Source organism: Zosterops lateralis (assembly GCF_965231275.1).
Source record: "Zosterops lateralis genome assembly, chromosome: 24".
Lineage (NCBI taxonomy): Eukaryota > Metazoa > Chordata > Aves > Passeriformes > Zosteropidae > Zosterops > Zosterops lateralis.
This window is the reverse complement of record NC_139784.1, coordinates 6119485-6138142: the sequence shown is the minus strand read 5'-3', so window position 1 is coordinate 6138142 and position 18658 is coordinate 6119485. Positions and strand designations below refer to the sequence as shown.

The 18658-nt window shown below is 42.5% G+C and overlaps 1 protein-coding gene across 4 annotated transcripts in view; it reads left to right on the top strand.

Moving 5' to 3' along the window:
• Positions 1–18658, top strand: part of HOXB3 (homeobox B3) — an 88341-nt gene that overhangs the window by 57122 nt on the left and 12561 nt on the right. For 2 of the 4 annotated variants that reach the window (XM_083877508.1, XM_083877507.1), the window contains exons 3-4: positions 13016–13077; positions 18469–18513. The gene's annotated coding sequence lies outside the window, so the exon portion shown is untranslated. Of the gene's footprint in view, positions 1–2776; positions 4808–13015; positions 13078–15068; positions 16273–18468; positions 18514–18658 lie in introns of those variants that run through there. The other 2 variants (XM_083877506.1, XM_083877509.1) reach the window with 2 other exon arrangements.

Here is an 18658-nt window from a genome sequence, read left to right as displayed (position 1 = left end):
CCTTTGTTGTCTCTGTGCAGAAATTCGGGCAAAAAAAGTCACACAAATGTCCCCAATATTGGGCAAAAAGTGCTCTCAAAGAGCCACAAAATTAGATGAAAAATCCTCTCAAAGATCCTCAAAATTGGAGTAAAAAGTCCCTCCCAATGGTCCCCAGATTGGGTCAAAAAATCATCCCAAAGATCCCCAAAATTGGAGTAAAAAGTCCCTCCCAATGGTCCCCAGATTGGGCCAAAAAATCCTTCCAAGGATCTCCAAAGTTGGATCAAAAAACCCTCCCCAAAACCCCCAAAATCTGACCAAAAATTCCCCAAAGATCCCCAAATTGGACAAAAACTGGGCGTTGGGTGAGCAGAACATGGAGCCCAACCCCAGCAGGGCGTAGGGACCGGAGGGGCTCTGTGAAAACACAGGAAAATTCAATATATTTGTGTCTATGAGTTTCTATATGGATATCTGGATGTATGGATATAGGGATATATGGATATAAAGATATAGGGATACATGGATATATGGATAGATGACTATAGGGATATATGGATATATGATATATGGATTTATGGATATAGGGATATATGGATATAGAGACATAAGACTATATGACTATAGGGATATAGGGATACATGGATGTATGGATAGATGATCTATGGATATATGGATATAGGGATATATGGATATATGGATATAGGGATATATAGATACATGGATGTAAGGATATCCATTTCTATATGGATTATGGATCTATGGATATAGGGATATATGGGGATATATGAGGATATATCCATATATGGGTATGGAGATATGTTTCTATATGGATCTATGGATATATTTCTATATTCCTATATGGATCTATGGATTTATGGATGTATTTCTATATGGTTATGTGGATCTATGGATATCCATTTCTATATGGATCTATGGATCTGTGGATCTATGGATTTATGGATATTTCTATATGGATCTATGGATTTCTGGCTGTATTTCTCTATGGACAAAGGGCTCTATGGCTGTATTTCTCTCTGGATCTATGGATCTCTGGATCTCTGGATCTCTCTGTCCGGAGGGGAGGGGTCTGGTGGCACAGGGGACGCGGGGACAGGCCCAGGGGGGGCTCAGGGGGGGCTCAGGGTGTCCCTGGGGGTCTCAGGGTGGGGGGCTCGAGGAGGGCTCAGGGGGGGCTCAGAATGGGGGGCTCAGGGGGGCTCAGGGTGTCCCTGGGGGGCTCAGGGTGGGGGGCTCAGGGGAGGCTCAGGGGGGGCTCAGGGTGGGCTCACGATGTCCCTGGGGGTCTCAGGGCGGAGGGGCTCAGGGTGGGGGGCTCGGGGAGGGCTCAGGGTGGCTCAGGGTGTCCCTGGGGGTCTCAGGGTGGGGGGCTCGGGGAGGGCTCAGGGTGGCTCAGGGTGTCCCTGGGGGTCTCTGGGGGGGCTCAGGGGGTGTCCCTGGGGGTCTCAGGGTGGGGGGCTCAGAGTGGGGGGCTCAGGGTGGAGGGCTCAGGGTGGGGGGCTCAGGGGGGTCTCAGGGTGTCCCTGGGGTCTCAGGGGGTTTTTAGGGGGGTCTCAAGGGGGTCTCAGGGGGTTTTTAGGGGGTCTCAGGGGGTTTTTAGGGGGGTCTCAGGGGGTTTTTAGGGGGTCTCAGGGGGTTTCTAGGGGGTCTCAGGGAGGGAGGGGCTGTGGCCGTGTCCCCGCCCGGCTCTCGGTCCCTCTCAGGCTCTCCGGGTTCCTCCGGGCTCTCTCAGCCCCAGTGACAGATTTATGATCCGCGCCGGGAACGGGACCCGTAAATCACCGGGCCCGGCCCTGCCCAAACCCTCATTTCCCCCCACAAAGGGACCCCTTTGATGGCGGCACCTCCAGGGCCCGGCCCGTCTTTATGGCCCTTTCCCACCCTTTGAACCAGCGGGTTTTTTTATTTATTTATTTTTAACAAAACAAAAAAAAAATTCGCCGGATTTAAAGTGAGGCTTATTTTGCATGAAATAAACTCAAAAAAAAAAAAAAAAAAAAAAAAAAAAAAAGTCAAGGGTGGGGGGTTCTCTGTGTGCGCCGTTTGCTGCTTGGGATGGATTTGTTTCCTTTTTTTGTTGTTGTTATTTTCTTTTTTTTTTTTTTTTTCCCTTTTCTTTTAATGTTTATTTACCCATTCACACGCGTTTTATGGGAGGGGAAAAAATAGGGAAAAAAAAGGGAAAAAAATAGGGGGAAAAAAGGAAAAAAATTGGGAAAAAATAGAAAATAAAAGAGAAAAAATAGAAAAAAGAGGAAAAAATAGGAAAAAAAGGAAAAAAATAGGAAAAAAAGGAAAAAAAAGGAAAAAAGAGGAAAAATAGGGAAAAATAGAAAAAAAGAGGAAAAAATAGAAAAAAAAGAGGAAAAATAGGAAAAAAAAAGAAAAAAAAAGAAAAAAAGGAAAAAAGGGGGAAAAAGAAAAAAGGGGGGAAAAAGGAAAAAGGAGAAAAAAAGGGAAAAAAGAAAAAAAAAAGAAAAAAGGGAAAAAAGGAGAAAAAAAAGGAAAAAAAGGGAAAAAAAAGAGAAAAAAAGAGAAGTGGTTACAAAGTGAAAGTTGCGGCTTCTGAATTGACCCGAAGTTCTCCTAAAATCCCCTTTTCCCCCGCCCCCCGGAGGAGGAGCCCCCCCAGCCACGGGAACCCCTTTAATCGGATTTTTTCTCCCTCCCAGCCCCTGCACTCGATAAAATCGATGCAGAAATAATCGAGGCTTTAAAATCTGAGTTGAGATGGGGAAAAGCCCAGCCCGGGGAGGGGTTCGCCTTCCAGCCAGTCAAAAATCCGCTTTTTTTTACCTTTTAATTCATATTTCCCCCCTTTTTTTGGGTTTAATTCGTGTTCTCTTCATTCTTTAACCCCTCAGGGATTTGGGGTTTTGGGGCTGCCCTGTCCCTGTCCCCCCCCCGAGGCTCCCGGCGCTTCCCTTTGTTGTTTTCTCTCTTTTCTCTCTCTCTCTGTGTCTCTTTTTTTATTTCCCGAGATCCCTGCACTTGGCAGCTCTCCCCAGACTCCAAATTTGATTTTTTTTTTCTCTTTTTTTCCCCCCCTTCCTTTGTAACGCAATAAAGTCCCGGGCAAACAATAACAGCGGCTCGGAGGGGAAAGGCCTGAGAGGAGTCAGAGGCTTTTTTAAAAAATATATAAATATAAATATTAATGTTCTCGGGTTGTTTAGGGCTCTGGAAGAGTTGAGGTCAAAATAAGAGGGGAAAAAATAAAATAAAATAAAATAAAATAAAATAAAATAAAATAAAATAAAATAAAATAAAATAAAATAAAATAAAATAAAATAAAATAAAATAAAGGAAGGGAAGGGAAGGGAAGGGAAGGGAAGGGAAGGGCAGGGAAGGAAAGGAAAGAAAAGGAAAGGAAAGGAAAAGAAAAGAAAAGAAAAAAAAAAGAAAAGAAAAGAAAAGAAAAGAAAAGAAAAGAAAAGAAAAGAAAAGAAAAGAAAAGAAAAGAAAAGAAAAGAAAAGAAAAGAAAAGAAAAAAAGAAAAATCTAAAATCAGGCAAAATCAGGATGTGATTTGACTCCAACAAAGCCAAATCCCAGGAAAGGGTTTGGGAAGGGCTTAAATTATGAAATTTGAAAAAAATTCAAATATTCAATAAATTTAAAATTTTAAATAAACCCCAAAATCGCTCTGTTCGACAGAGAATCGAGTGCCCAGCGAGCCAAAAACCATCTCCAGGCTGGAAAAAAAACTTCTTTAAGGAAAAAAAAACCCCGAAAAGGCTGTTCCGGTGGCAGGTCAGAGCGGCCCTGGGAGCCCCGAGCGGGGACAGACCCCCAGCCCCCTGCCCACCACGTGATCAATTCAATAATTAATGCGGAGTTTGCACAAGGCAGAAATGGAACCCGCAGGAAAATCGCACACAGCGGCTCCCCGGGCCCCGCCGGAAAATTCTGCTGGCCTCTAAAAAAAAAATATAAGGAAAAAAAGAGAGAAAAAAAAAAAAGAAAAAGGAAAAAAAAATCATCAGGGAGAAGGGAGGGGAAAGGGAAAAAAAGAGAGAGAGAAAAAAAAGAATAAGAGAAAAAAATCATCAGGGAGAAGGGAGGGGAAAGGGAAAGAGAGAGAGAGGAGAGAAAAAAAAGGGAAAAAAAGTGGGGAGAGAAAAGAGCGAGAAAGAGGGGGGAGAGAGAGAGAGAAGAAAGGAAAAAAAAAAAGAAGAAAAAATAGTGGGGAGTGAAAAGAGTGAGAGAAAGAAAGAGGGGGGAGAGAAAGGGAGAGAGAGAGAGGAAAAGGAAAAAAAAAGGAGAAAAAAAAAAGTGAGGAGAGAAAAAAGCGAGAGAGAAAGAGAGGGGGAGAGAGAGAAAAAAGGGGAAAAAATAAGGGAAATAAAAAGTGAGGAGAGAAAAGAGTGAGAGAGAGAAAGAGGGGGGAGAGAAAGAGGGGAAAGGGAAAATAAAAAGGAGGAAAAAAAAGGTGAGGAGAGAAAAAAACGAGAGGGAGAGAGAAAGGGGGAGAGAGAGAGAAAGGGGGAGAGAGAGAGGAAAGAAAAAAAAAGGAAAAAAAGTGGGGAGAGAAAAGAGCGAGAAGGAGAGAGAGAGAGGAGGAGAGAGAGAGGAAAGGGAAAAAAAAAAGGAAGAAAAAAAAAAGTGGGGAGAGAAAAAAGCGAGAGAAAGGGGGGGAGAGAGAGAGAGAGAGGAGGAGAGAGAGAGGAAAGGAAAAAAAAAAAAGGGAAAAAAAGTGGGGAGAGAAAGAGGGGGAGAGAGAGAGAGAGAGAGAGAGGAGGAGAGAGGAGCCGGCAATAAAACAATTCTCAGGCAGAGAAGGCGCGCCGAGGGCTGGATTATTGTAAGTAACAGGGGCTTCCCCGTTTCCTGTGTGTCCATGTAAATTTATTGTTTGTTATTAATGTTATTGTCGTAAAATGTGACAAATCGCCGTCTTCATTTCCTCCCATTGCTCTGCACGCGGGGGCTCGGGGTGTTTATACCCATCCAGGCATTTCATTGAGATTTTTTAGGAATATTCCCCTCTCAACCTTTTTTTTTATTATTTTTTTTTTCTCTTTTTTTTCTCCTTTCTTCCCCCCTTTTTTCTTGATTTATTACAATAAACATGTCAGCGGCGGCGGGGCCGCCTTTGTGCGCCTGTTTGAGACACAGAGAGAGAGAGAGACTTGTGTTGTTTATGGCTGTGGCCGAGATAAATAATTTTTTATTTATTTTTTTTTTTTTTTTTTTTTTTTTTCCCGAGCGAGAATGATGTGCGGGCGATGATATTTTAGAGCGAGGATTTTTTTCTCCCCCCTCTCCTCCTCCTCTCCCTGGAGTTGATTATTTCAGGCGATTTGCGGCAATAGATCAGCCGTTAATATGAAAGCTCTGCGCCTCTTAAATTACGGCTTTTCTGTGATTGCCAATTAAAGGGAGATTTGTATAAATTTGGGGGAAAAGCGGGGACGCCTCGTTTGGCGTGAGAACCGCTCGGTAAAGAGCGAGACCCTAAAAAAAAAAAAATATAAAAAAATCTAAATTACAGCCTGGCCGAGTCCCTTAATAAAAAAAAAAAAAAAAAAAAAAAAAAAAAAAAAAAAAAAAAAAAAAAAAAAAAATCCAAATTACAGCCTGGCCGAGTCCCTTCATCACCCACAATTCATTTTTTGCTCTTTTTCCTCCCCAGCCAGACCAGAACAGGTTGATCGGGGGTTTTAACCCGGGAATGGGGATTTAAAAATGAAAATAAAGTGAATTCTGGAAGAAAAGGGCTCAGGCTCATCCCTGGCTCGGGGTTTGTTCAGAACAAAAGGGATCCCAAAAGGTCCCCAAGACCCCCAAAAACCAGCGAGGGGAATCAGCTCCTCCTGGGGCGTTTCTGCAGCTTTTCTGGGATTTTTATTTTAGTTTTCGTGGATTTTTTTAGGATTTTTTTTTTCCCGCTAAGGCTGGGGAGGAGAGGGTGAGGATGTGCAGGGGGAAAGTTGGAGAAAAGTGACCCGAGGGTGGGATTTCTCTCCCCCAGGAGCTCGGCCTGGGGGGAAAAATAACCCAAAAAATAACTCAAAAAAAAAAAAAATCACCCCAAAAAATAACCTAAAAAATAACCCCAAAAAATCACCCAAAAATCATCCAAAAAATAACCCAAAAAACAACCCAAAAAATAACCCCAAAAATCACCCAAAACCTCCCCAAAAATACCCCAAAAAATAACCCAAAATAACTCCAAAATAATTCAAGAAATAACCCCAAAAAATCCAAGAATAACCCCCCAAAATAACCCAAAACATAACCCAAAATAATTCAAGAAATAACCCCAAAAAATCCAAGAATAACCCCCAAAAATAACCCCCAAAATAACCCAAAATAACCCCAAAAATAACCCCCCAACCCCCCCAAAAATAATCCAAAAAAACCCCAAAATAACCCCCCAAAACCCCCCAAAAATAACTCAAAAAAATAACCCAAAAATCCCCAAAAATAACCCCAAAAATAACCAAAAAATCACCCAAAAATAACCCCCAAAACCCCCCCAAAAATAACCCAAAAAATAACTCAAAAAATAACCCAAAAAAAACCCCCCAAAAAATAACCCCAAAAGGTCCTGAAAGGCAGCGATGAAAGGCAGAGGAGGAAGCGGCACCTCGAGGTTTGGTTTAGTAGTTTTTTTTTTTTTAATATATTTTACAAGCTCCGACATGCGAGGAGTCAATAAAAGTGACAACGGGAGCAAAGATTAAATGTTGGCGGCGGGTTGTGGGGTGAGAATTCAGCGCTTTCCCTCCCCCTGGGCCAGGCTGGGGATGTTTCACTCTGTCTGCCAGAGAAAACCTTGGGAAACCCATTTGCATTAAATATTCAGGGGGATCCAGGGGATGGTGGCGGGGGAAGGAGACGAGGATTGAATTCAAGTTGTTGGCTTGATGTAGACCCCACTCCTCAATTTCCCCCCCTTCTTTATTTCATTACACAATATTTTATTTAATTTTTAAATTTTTTTTTTCCTTTTTTTTTTTTTAATTTTTTTTTTTTTTTTAGATTTTTTTAAAGTTTTTTTTTTTTTTTTTTTTTTTAGGGGGTTTTGTTTTGGTGCGGTTTTATTATTATTTTTTGTTGTTGTTGTTGTTGTTGTTGTGTGGTTTTTTTAGTGATTTTTTTTAGGTTTTTTTTCTTTTTTTTTAGTTTTTTCGGTTTTTTAGGGGGTTTTGTTTTAGTGGGGTTTTTTGTGTGTTTTTTTTTTTTTAGGTTTTTTTTGGGGGGGTTGGGGTTTTTTTTGGGGTTTGTTTTTTTTGTTTGTTTTTTGGGTTTTTTTTTAGTTTTTTTTTTTTTTTAAGTTTTTTTAGTTCTTTGGGGTTTTTTTTTTAAATTTTTATTATTTTTTTCTTCTCACTTTGGAACTCCGAGCGTGAGAACTCAGCCCTCGGAGGGGGGGACCCATCCCGGAGCCCCCCGCCCTTTAAACCCATCCCGGAGCTTTATTTCCCCCTCCCGGAGCCCCCCGCCCTTTAAACCCATCCCGGGGCTTTATTTCCCCCATCCCGGAGCCCCCCGCCCTTTAAACCCATCCCGGGGCTTTATTTCCCCCTCCCGGAGCCCCCCGCCCTTTAAACCCATCCCGGGGCTTTATTTCCCTCCCCCCGGAGCCCCCCGCCCTTTAAACCCATCCCGGGGCTTTATTTCCCTCCCCCCGGAGCCCCCCGCCCTTTAAACCCATCCCGGGGCTTTATTTCCCCCTCCCGGAGCCCCCCGCCCTTTAAACCATCCCGGGGCTTTATTTCCCCCTCCCGGAGCCGCCGCTCGGGCCCGGGGGGTCTCGGGGGGTCTCGGGGGTCTCGGGGGGTCGCGGCCCGGCCCGGGCACATTGAACCGAGGGGGGTCCGGGCACGGCCGGGGGGGGCGGACCCCGAAATGACCCCGGGGCAGCCCCCAGACCCTGAATGGGAGACACAGAGACAGAGAGGGGGCGCAGAGACCCCCGGAATGCCATCGGGACCCCAGGGAGGGGACCCCAGACCCAGAACAGGAGCCGGGAGGGGACCCCGGGACAGGGAGGGGACCCCAGACCCAGAACAGGAGCCGGGAGGGGACCCCGGGACAGGGAGGGGACCCCAGACCCAGAACAGGAGCCGGGAGGGGACCCCGGGACAGGGAGGGGACCCCGGGACAGGGAGGGGACCCCAGACCCAGAACAGGAGCCGGGAGGGGACCCCGGGACAGGGAGGGGACCCCAGACCCAGAACAGGAGCCGGGAGGGGACCCCGGGACATGGAGGGGACCCCAAAAGTCCAGGGAAAAGTCAGGAGCCCTGGAGAGAGCCCAGAGCGCGACAGGAGCCAGAGCCGGGAGGGGACCCCAGACCCAGAAACGGACCCAGAGCCGGGGATCGACCCCAGACCTAAACCCAGGAAGGGACCCCAGACCCAGAACCGGGAGAGGACCCCAGACCCAGAATCAGGAGGGGACCTGGAACAGGGAGGAGACCCCAGACCCAGAAATGGACCCAGAACCGGGAATCGACCCCGGACCCAGAACTGGGAGGGGACCCCAGACCCAAAACAGGATCCAGAGCTGAGAAGAGACCCCAGAACCGGGAGGGGACCCCAGACCCAGAACTGGGAGGGGACCCCAGACCCAAAAATGGACCCAGAATCGGCAATCGACCCCAGAATTGGGAGGAGACCCCAGACCCAGGAGGGGACCCCAGAACCAAGAGGAGACCCCAGACCCAGGAGGAGACCCCAGCCCCAGGGAGGAGACCCCAGACCCAGGAGGAGACCCCAGCCCCAGGGAGGAGACCCCAGACCCAGGAGGAGACCCCAGCCCCAGGAGGAGACCCCAGCCCCAGGGAGGAGACCCCAGACCCAAGTGAGGCAGAGCCCCCCGGTCCTGCCCCTCCGGGACGTGTCCAGGCCTGGGCTGGCACAAAACCTCCCCAGGAGAATTTTTAAAATTGTTTTTTGGGAGATCGTCCGGGCTCTGCCTCCCTCCTTCCATCACCCCAAAATCCCAGATTTCCGCCAGGGCTCGGTTTGTGTCAGAGGGGCCCTCCTGTCCCCTCTCCCCATCTCCTCTCCTCCCCCAGACCCCCCAGTCCCACCTCCCTCGTGGCTTTTCTTTATTAACTCGCTAAAAACCAGATTTTTTCTCTTTTTTCCCCGGTACCAGCCCCTCACATCAGCTAAAGCGCCGGGGGGCGGCCGGGGGGACAATTGGCCATTTCGAGCGGCTCGAGCGAGCGGAATCTCATTGATTTCTGCGCGCTCGGCCCTTTCTCCCCGCCCGCCATCCCCTCCCAGGCCCCAAAAAAAGAGAAATTCTCCCTCCTCCTTTTTGATTTCCTCCCCTTTTCCCCGGGCCGGTCTTTTCCCGGAGAGGAAACGATTAACGCCGTAAATATCGAGTCAACAGAGGCGAAATTCAGGATTTATTGAGGGGAGGCGCCGTTCACAGCAAAGCCTGGGGGAGGAGTAAAAAAAAATATAATAAAATAGAAAAATTAAAGAGGATAAACGCGGGAATTTGAAGTTTAGGCGAGGGAAGAGTAGGGGGAAAAAAAGAGAAAGGAAGGGAAGGGAAGGGAAGGGAAGGGAAGGGAAGGGAAGGGAAGGGAAGGGAAGGGAAGGGAAGGGAAGGGAAGGGAAGGGAAGGGAAGGGAAGGGAAGGGAAGGGAAGGGAAGGGAAGGAAAGGAAAGGAAAGGAAAGGAAAGGAAAGGAAAGGAAAGGAAAGGAAAGGAAAGGAAAGGAAAGGAAAGGAAAGGAAAGGAAAGGAAAGGAAAGGAAAGGGGAAATTTGAGGTTTAGGCGTAGGGAGATGAGCCAAAAATGAGGATAAGGCTGAAATTTGAGGTTAAGGGGCGGGGGGATGAGCCATAAATGAGGATAACCCTGAGATTTGAGCTTTAGGCGCTGTTCCTCCCCTTTTTTAGGTTTTTTCTGGTGTTTTGAGCCCCTGAGCATCACCCGGCCCCCTCCCCATCCCCGGAGCCGCCGGGGGGTCCCGGAGCCGCTCCATTTCCATTTGGGATCCCCCCGGACCAACAGGGAGACAAAAGGGGGAAAAGTTCGGCGGTTCCGCGGCCAAAAAAAGAGAAAAAACTTTGGGAGCGGGGAGGGTTTTCTTTGAAGTTTTTTTCCCCTTTTTTTTTTTTTTGTGGGGAGGAGGGAGAGGAGAGAGAGGAGAGAGAGGAGGGGAGGGAGAGAAATAAAAGCCAACAAGGGCGTTTCGACACTCGCGGCCATCCCTCCCGAGATGAAAAGGGAGGCAATAAATCAATAAATCAATAAATCAGAGCCGCCGGGGCCCGTTTGACTTGCCTTTTTTTTTTTTTTTTTTTTTTTTTTTTTTTTTTTTCTTTTCTCCACTCCCTTTTCCTCCTTTTGTTTTTTAGCGTGGATTTGAGGGGAGGGGTTTAGAGGAGAAATCCCCGCTCCTCGTTCGTTCTCTCAGCCGGGGAAATTCAGTTCGGGGAGTTTTTATTTGGCGGCGCCGGAGGAGCTGCGGGGGAGAAGCGGGAGCGGCTCCGGGTGGAATTGGGGGATTTGTTTGGGGGGTTTTGTTTTGGTCCAGGGTGGAAACCGGGCCGGGAATGGGAATTGGGGAATGGGGAATGGGATTGGAAAAATGGGGATGGGGAAATGGGAATGGGAGAATGGGAATGGGAATTCGGGAATGGGAAAATGGAAATTCGGGAATGGGGATCTGGGATTGGGGATTTGGAAATGGGAATTGGGGAATGGGAAAATGGGAATGGGAATCCAGGAAGGAGAAAATGGGGATGGGGAATGGGAATGGGGAATGGGAAAATGGAAATTCGGGAATGGGGATCTGGGATTGGGGATCTAGGAATGGGAAAATGGGAATGGGGAATGGGGATTGGAAAATGGAAATGGGAGAATGGGAATGGGGAATGGGGAATGGGGAATGGGAAAATGGGAATGGGAATCTGGGATTTGGATCCGGGAATGGGAAAATGGGAATCCAGGAATGGGAGAATGGGAATGGGGATAGAGGAATGGGAATCCGGGAATGAGGATCTGGGAATGGGAAAATGGGAATGGGAAAATGGGAATCTGAGAATGGGAATCCGGGAACTGGGATCTGGGATTGGGAATCAGGGAATGGGAAAATGGGAGTGGGAATCCGGGAATGGGAAAATGGGAATCCGGGAATGGGAATTCGGGAATTGGGATCCGGGAATGGGAATTGGGGAATGGGAATCTGGGAATGGGGACTGGGGAATGGGAAAATGGGAATCCGGGAACTGGGATCCGGGAATGGGAATCCGGGAATGGGAATTGGGGAATGGGAATTGGGGAATGGGGATTCGGGAATAGGAATCTGGGATTAGGAATCCGGGAATGGGAAAATGCGGATCCGGGAATGGGAATCCGGAAATGGGAATTGGAGAATGGGAACTGGAGAATGAGCATCTGGGAATGGGAATCCGGGAATGGGATCCGGGAATGAGGATCTGGGAATGGAGATCCGGGACTGGGAAACCGGGGAATGGGGAACCGGGAATTGGGATCCGGGAATGGGAACTGGGGAATGGGAATCCGGGAATGAGGATCCGGGATTGGGAATTGGAGAATAGGAATCTGGGAATGGGGATCCGGGAATCCGGGACTGAGGATCCGGGACTGGGATTTGCTCCCCCCGGGACGGGGACACCGGGCCGGGCCGCCCCCTCCCCGCTCCGGCCCCGGGCTGGCCTTTGGGGTGGAGTTTTTTTTAGGATGGGGAAGTTTCCCCCCTGTCCCCGGGTTTTGGGGCTCAGGATCCCCCTGACCCGCTCCTGGGCTGGCCTTTGGGGTGAGGGTTTTTAGGATGGGGAAGTTTTCCCCCCCTGTCCCCGAGTTTTGGGGTTCAGGAGCCGCTCCAGCATCACCCAGACCCCGATTATTCCCGGGATCAGCTCCAGGCTCCAAAACAACCCCCCGATCTGGTTCGTGCCCACCGGGACCTCCCCCCTCCTCTCTGGTGCCCCAAAAATCTCAAAAAAATCCCCAAAAAATCCCCCAAAAAATCTCCAAAAAGTCCTCAAAAATCCCCCCCAAAATCCCCCAAAAATCCCCAAAAAATCCCCAAAAATCCCAAAAAAATCCCCAAAAAATCCCCAAAAAATCCCCAAAAATCCCCAAAAAATCCCCCCAAAAATCCCCAAAAAATCCCAAAAAAATCCCCCAAAAATCCCCCAAAAGGGGAAGATTTAACCCCGGGATTCCCCGCCAGGGGCTGGGGGGGCAGTGAAAAAAAAGAAAAAAAAAAATAATTTTATTCCCCTCCCTCCCCTCCTCTCCCCTCTCGTTTTTCCTGCTCTTTGGGGGTTTTTATTTTGAATTTTTTGTGCCGGGATGGGACATCTGGAATCCATTTCCAGCCCTGACACAAAACCCGGGCGGTTCCTCCTGGGCCGGAAAATGCCGAATCCATTCGGGTCTTTTCTCTTCCCTTTGTCCCTCGGCCTTAAAAAACCCTCTGGCGGCGATTTTAAACTTTTCATAAAGAGATAAAGAGAAAGAACTTTATTTTTCTGGGATTGGGGGAGGTTTTTTGGTTTTTTTGGGGTTTTTTTTGTGGTTTTTCTGTGGTTTTTTTCCAGCTCATCCCCCTGGTTTTGCTTTACTCGGAGGGATTTTCATCTTCAGCTTTTTTTTGGGATGAAATTTTGATTTTTTTTTAATTTTCTGCTTCTCCACCTCGAGTTCTGTTTGAACCGAACGAGTCCTAAAAAAAAAAAAAAAAAAAAAAAAAGAAAAAAAGAAAAAAAAAGGAAAAAAAAAAGAAAAAAAAGGAAAAAAAAAGGAAAAAAAGGGAGAAAAAAGGAGGAAAAAAAAAGAAAAAAAGAGAAAAAAGAAGAAAAAAAAAAAAGAAAAAAGGAGAAAAAATAATAAGAAAAAAAAAGAAAAAAAGGAGAAAAAATAATAAGATTTTTTTTTTTTTAAGAAAATCAAAGTATTTTTAGAGGGAGAAAAATTTAATTCCAATCCCGACCGAGATCCAGCGTTGGGGATGAAATAAAAAAAAAAAAATCCTTTTTTTCTCCTTAATTTTCCTCTTTCAGCGAGCGAATCCTGAGGCGCCTTTTCCTTTTCCTCCTCCTGGGAACTCCTGCAGTCTCCGCAGGTAAGAAGTTTAAAAATAAATAAATAAAAATTTAAATGAAAATAAATAAAAATTTAAATCAATAAAACCACCCAAGAGCAGCTCCAGGAGCTGGAATTAATTAATTGCTCCAAAAGCTTTGACAGGAACCCCCGGAAATGCTTTAAATTAAGAAAAAAATCTTTAAAAATGAGCAAAAAAATTAAAATTATCCAGAACCGGCACCAACTTCTTAAAAAAAAAATAAAGTTGTTTTTTTTTTTCTTTCCTGGGACACATTTGGTAAATATTTCGCACCTTCTGCTCCTTTTGAAAAAGAAATTACAACAAAAAAAGCCAAAAAAAAGCCCAAAAAACAGTTTAAAAAGCGGCTGTTAAAGGGCACAAAGTGATTTATGGCCCCACTGAGGGATTTGTGTTGTTTATTCGGAGCAAACCCCAATTACCAAATAAAAAAAGGGAAAAAAGGAGATTTTTCCCAAGGTCTGGGTCCAGATGTGCCTCGGGAACATCTGGAGGGACCTCGAGCTGATTCTGCTTTTTTTTTTCCCTTTAGGGGAAAGTTCAGGATCTAAAAATAAAAATAATCGGATTTTTTGGGGCTTGAAAAGAGCAGAAAAAAAGGAAAAAAAGTTCATTTGGGAACTTTGGGAGGAGGGAGGCGGAAAATGCTGAGAATGGTGAAAAAATGGTGAAAAAAATGATGAAAATTATGAAAAAAATGCTAAAAATGCTGAAAAATTGCTGAAAATGGTGAAAAATGGTGAAAAAATGCTGGAAAATGCTGAAAAAATTGCTGAAAAAATTGGTGAAAAATGGTGAAAAAAATGCTAAAAATGATGAAAATTATGAAAAAAATGCTGAAAAAATGGTGAAAAATGGTGAAAAAATGGTGAAAAATGGTGAAAAAATGCTGAAAAAAAAATGCTGAAAAAATGCTGAAAAAATTGCTGAAAAAATGCTGAAAAAATGCTGAAAAAATTGCTGAAAAAATGCTGAAAAAATGCTGAAAAAATTGCTGAAAAAATTTTCTGAAAATGTTGAAAAAAATGCTAAAAATGCTGAAAAAATTGCTGAAAATGGTGAAAAAATGGTAAAAATGGTGAAAAAATGATGAAAAAATGGTGAAAAAATTGCTGAAAATGGTGAAAAAATGCTGGAAAAAATGCTGGAAAAATTGCTGAAATTTTTTTAAAAAAATTTTAAATTAAAAAAACCCCAATTTAAAAAAAAATTTAAATTAATTTTTTTTTTAAATTTATTTTTTTTATTATTATTATTTTTCCCCGAGTCCTGGATCCACCATGGAGTGAAACCCGATCCAGCCTCAGGCCGGAGTGTCGGGGCTGAAGGATTTTCCCATAAATCAGCAGTTGATGAAGCCGCGGAGTTTTCCCGCAGTAAATTCACTTTAATGGGTTTTTTTTGTGGCGCTGCCGCTCCCGCTGCTCCTCCCTGGGACGGGTTTGAGGGGGAAAAATGTGGATTTATTTCATTTATTTTTCCACTTTTTGGAGCTGGAGTTTATTCCACTCTCCCTAAAAAAAAAAAAAAAAAAAAAAAAATTAAAAAAAAAAATTAAAAAAAAAAATCCAAATTTTATTCCCAGATTGGAGAATCTGATCCCTCAGATTATTATTATTATTACTATTATTACTATTATTATTACTATTATTATTACTATTATTACTATCATTATTATTATTATTATCATTATCATCATTATCATTATTATCATTATCATCGTTATCATTATTATAATTATTATTAAAAAATGTCATTTATTATTTAATATTTAATATTTAATATTTATTATTTATTATTTATTATTTATTATTTATTATTTATCATTATTAATATAACTGCTATTTAATAATATTATTACATATAGTGATGAAACCTAAAATTAAATATAATAATTAAATATAATAATTAAATATAATAATAATGACAACAACAACAACAATAATAATAATAATAATAATAACAATAATAATAGTAGTAATAAACACTTTTTAAAGGGGGTCAATCACCAAAAAAATGAATTTATTTGGGTTATTCCGGCGTTTTTGGGGGTTCAGGGATGGGAATTTTGGCCAAACCCAAAACTGGGAATTTTTTTCCTGGAAAAATCCAGGATGGGATTTAACCCCTTCGTGCCCTGGGGGCCCCAAACCGCCCCAGATCCCGAATTTTCCCCATTAAAAATTAACTCTGAGCTCTTTGATGTGGTGATGAGGATGCCCCGGGCAGGGAAAAAAGGGATTTTAACCCAAAAAAGAGGATTTTAAAAACCAAAAAGGAAATTTTAAACCCCCAAAAAAGGATTTTAACTCCCCCCAAAAAAAGTTTTAACCCCCAAAATAGATTTTAACGCCCCAAAAAAGGATTTTAACCCCCCAAAAATAGTTTTAACCTCAAAAAAAAAAGTATTTTGACCCTCCAAAAAGTGATTTTAACCCCCCAAAAAAGGATTTTTAACCTTCTAACAAGGATTTTAACCTCCTAAAAAAGGAAAAAAATTCACCAAATTCCTCATTTTCTACCCCCAAAAAGAAAAATTCACCAAATTCCTCATTTTCCACCCTAAAAAAGGCCCCAGGGGAAAAGTTTGGAGGAGAAAAGTTTTGATTTTTTTTTTTTCCCGTCCTGATTTTTTTTTTTATCTGTTGGAGGAGGAGCTTGAGAGATAAAAAATGGGAAAAAACCCCAAATCTGGACCCGCCCCCTCCGTGCTGGGAATTCCCAGGATTTGGGAGGAAGAAAAAACCCCAAAACCTCAAAAAAAAAAAAAAAATCCCCAAAATTTCTTTTTCCTCGATTCCAAATCCATTTTTGGTTTTTTTGGGGGGGTTTTATTTTGAATTTTTTGGGTTTTTTAAATTATTTTTAGGGTTTTTTAAATTTTTTTTCGAGGGTTTTTATTTTCATTTTTTTTTTTTTTTTTGGAGGGGGTTATTTTGATTTTTGAGATTTTTTTTATTATTTTTTGAGGGGTTTTATTTTGATTTTTTGAGGTTTTATTTTGATTTTTTGGGGTTTTATTTTGATTTTTTTTGGGGGGGGGTTTATTTTGATATTTTTGGGATTATTTTTATATTTTTTGGGGGATTTTTTTAATTATTTTTGGGGGGGGTTTATTTTGATTTTTTGTGGGATTTTTTTTATTTTTCGGAGGCGATTCCAAAGCTCTCCCTGTGGTCGATGATTAACCCGGTGAGTTATTTGTGCTCCCACCAAAGGTCAGGGCAGGAAATAAAACAAAACTCGGAGTTTGGGTTTTATTTCTCCTCCTCCTTTTGGGAGGTCCCGGAGCCTCTTTGGGGGTGGAAAAAATCAGATTTTTTCTTGTTTTTGCCCCGCCCCTGGGAGGGAAATAGGGGAAAATAGAGAAAAAATAGAGAAAAATAGAGGAAAAAATAGAGGGAAAATAGAGGAAAAAATAGAGGAAAAATAGAGGAAAAAATAGAGGAAAAATAGAGGAAAGTAGAGGAAAAATAGAGGAAAAATAGAGGAAAAATAGAGGAAAAGTAGAGGAAAGTAGAGGAAAAATAGAGGAAAAATAGAGGAAAAATAGAGGGGAAAATAGAGGAAAAATAGAGGATAAAATAGAGGAAAAGTAGAGGAAAAATAGAGGGAAAATAGAGGGAAAAATAGAGGAAAATAGAGGAAAAATAGAGGAAAAATAGAGGAAAAGTAGAGGAAAAAAGAGAAAAAATGGAGGGAAATTAGAGGAAAAAATAGAGGAAAATATAGAGAAAAAATAGAGGGAAAAAAAGAGAAAAAATGGAGGGAAAAGTAGAGGAAAAAAATAGATGAAAATAGAGGAAAAATAGAGGAAAATAGAGGAAAAATAGAGGAAAAATAGAGGAAATAAATAGAAGAAAAATAGAGGAAGAATAGAGAAAAAAATAGAGGAAAAATAGAGGAAAAATAGAGGAAAATAGAGAAATAATAATAGTAGGGAAAATTAAATAAAAAAATAATAAAAATAGAAAAAATAAAATTAAAATAAAAATATATAAAAATAAAAATAAAAATAAAAATATATAATAAAAACAAATAAAAAATTAATAGAGAGAAAAAAAAAAAGAAACAAATACACAAAAAAAAAAAATCCCCAAAACAAACCCAAAGAAGGCGGGGAGGGGGCGGGGAAGCCTCCGTTGCGAGAGAATAAATTAAAAACAAAGAAAAAAAAAAAACCAAAGAAAAAACAAAGAGCGACAACAACCCTCCCCTGACCGGACCCGCAATTCATTTATTTATTCCAGATCCTTCTTTTCGTTTATTTCTATTTTCCCTCCTCCCTTCACTCCAAATAAACCAAATTTTCCTTTTTTTCCCCTTTTCTCTGGCGCGGGATGAACTCGGGACGCAGCGAGATTTATTTCCTCCCTTTTATTTCGATTTATTTTGATTTATTTTGATTTATTTTATATTTTTCCCCCTTTTTTCCAACCCCCCGAGGGCCCCATCCGAGGTGATGGAAACAAGAAACGTCCAGGGCATTAAAACCTCGTGTAATAATAATAATCCTGATAAAAAATAATAAATAATAATATAAAAATAGAGATTTCAGGGGCAGAGAGAAGGTCAGGGACCATCCGCCGGTGATTTATTGGCTTTTTTTATTTCCCATTAATAACCACAACGGGAACGGGATTATTAAAGGCGCCCAATGTTTCCCAAAACGAAAATATTTTTAAATTAAATCTCTACTCTTTTTTTTATTATTATTTTTCCTTTTTTTTTCCTTTTTTTTTTCCTTTTTTTTGCCTTTTTTTTTGCTTTTCCTCCCCTTTTTCCCCTCCCCTCTCCAGGAACCAAAATCGTGGTGATAAATCTCCAAATATTATTATTTTTCTCTTTTTTTCTTTTTATTTTTATTTAATTTTAGGACCAAATCTCCGCTGTGCCCCATAAAACATCCCCCTCCTCCCATTTCTCAACCAGAAAATTTTTTTAAAAAATCATAATTTTATATTTTTTCCCTCAATTCTCGAGGCTTTTTTTGTGTTTTCCCCTCCTGGTTTATTGTTTTTACCCCCCCAGTAATTAACAGCCGCTAATTAATCAACTAATGGCGTTTAATGCTTGAAATGAGAAAAAAAATCCCAAATTTTGGGATTCTCCTTCAGATTAAAAAATCCTGGAAGAGTTTTCCCGGTTCGGGGAAGTTTCCAGGGAGGAAATTCCAGGAAAAAAAGACAAAAACTTGAAAAATAAATCCGGATTTTGGGATGAGGCGATGCCTGGTGCTTCCAGGGAGGGGAAAAAACCCAAAAAAAGTGAATTTTTATCCCTTTTTTTTTCTCCCAGTCCTGCCTGATGTCGAGCCCCTTCATCTTTCTGCTTCTGACACAAATTTCACGCTGTTTTTAATTATATTTTTATATTTTTTTCCCTCAGTTTTGCTCAGTCCAAATCCAGCCCGGCCTGGGATTTTCGGGATCGGTGAGTTCAGTCTGTCCTTCCCTCCCCAACCCCTTTAATTCCAATTTTCCTCATTATTTTTTCATTTAAATCCCTCCCTTCCTCCTCCTCTTCACCCAGAGTTTTTATTTTAATTTATTTTCCTTTTTTTTTGTTTTTTTTTTCT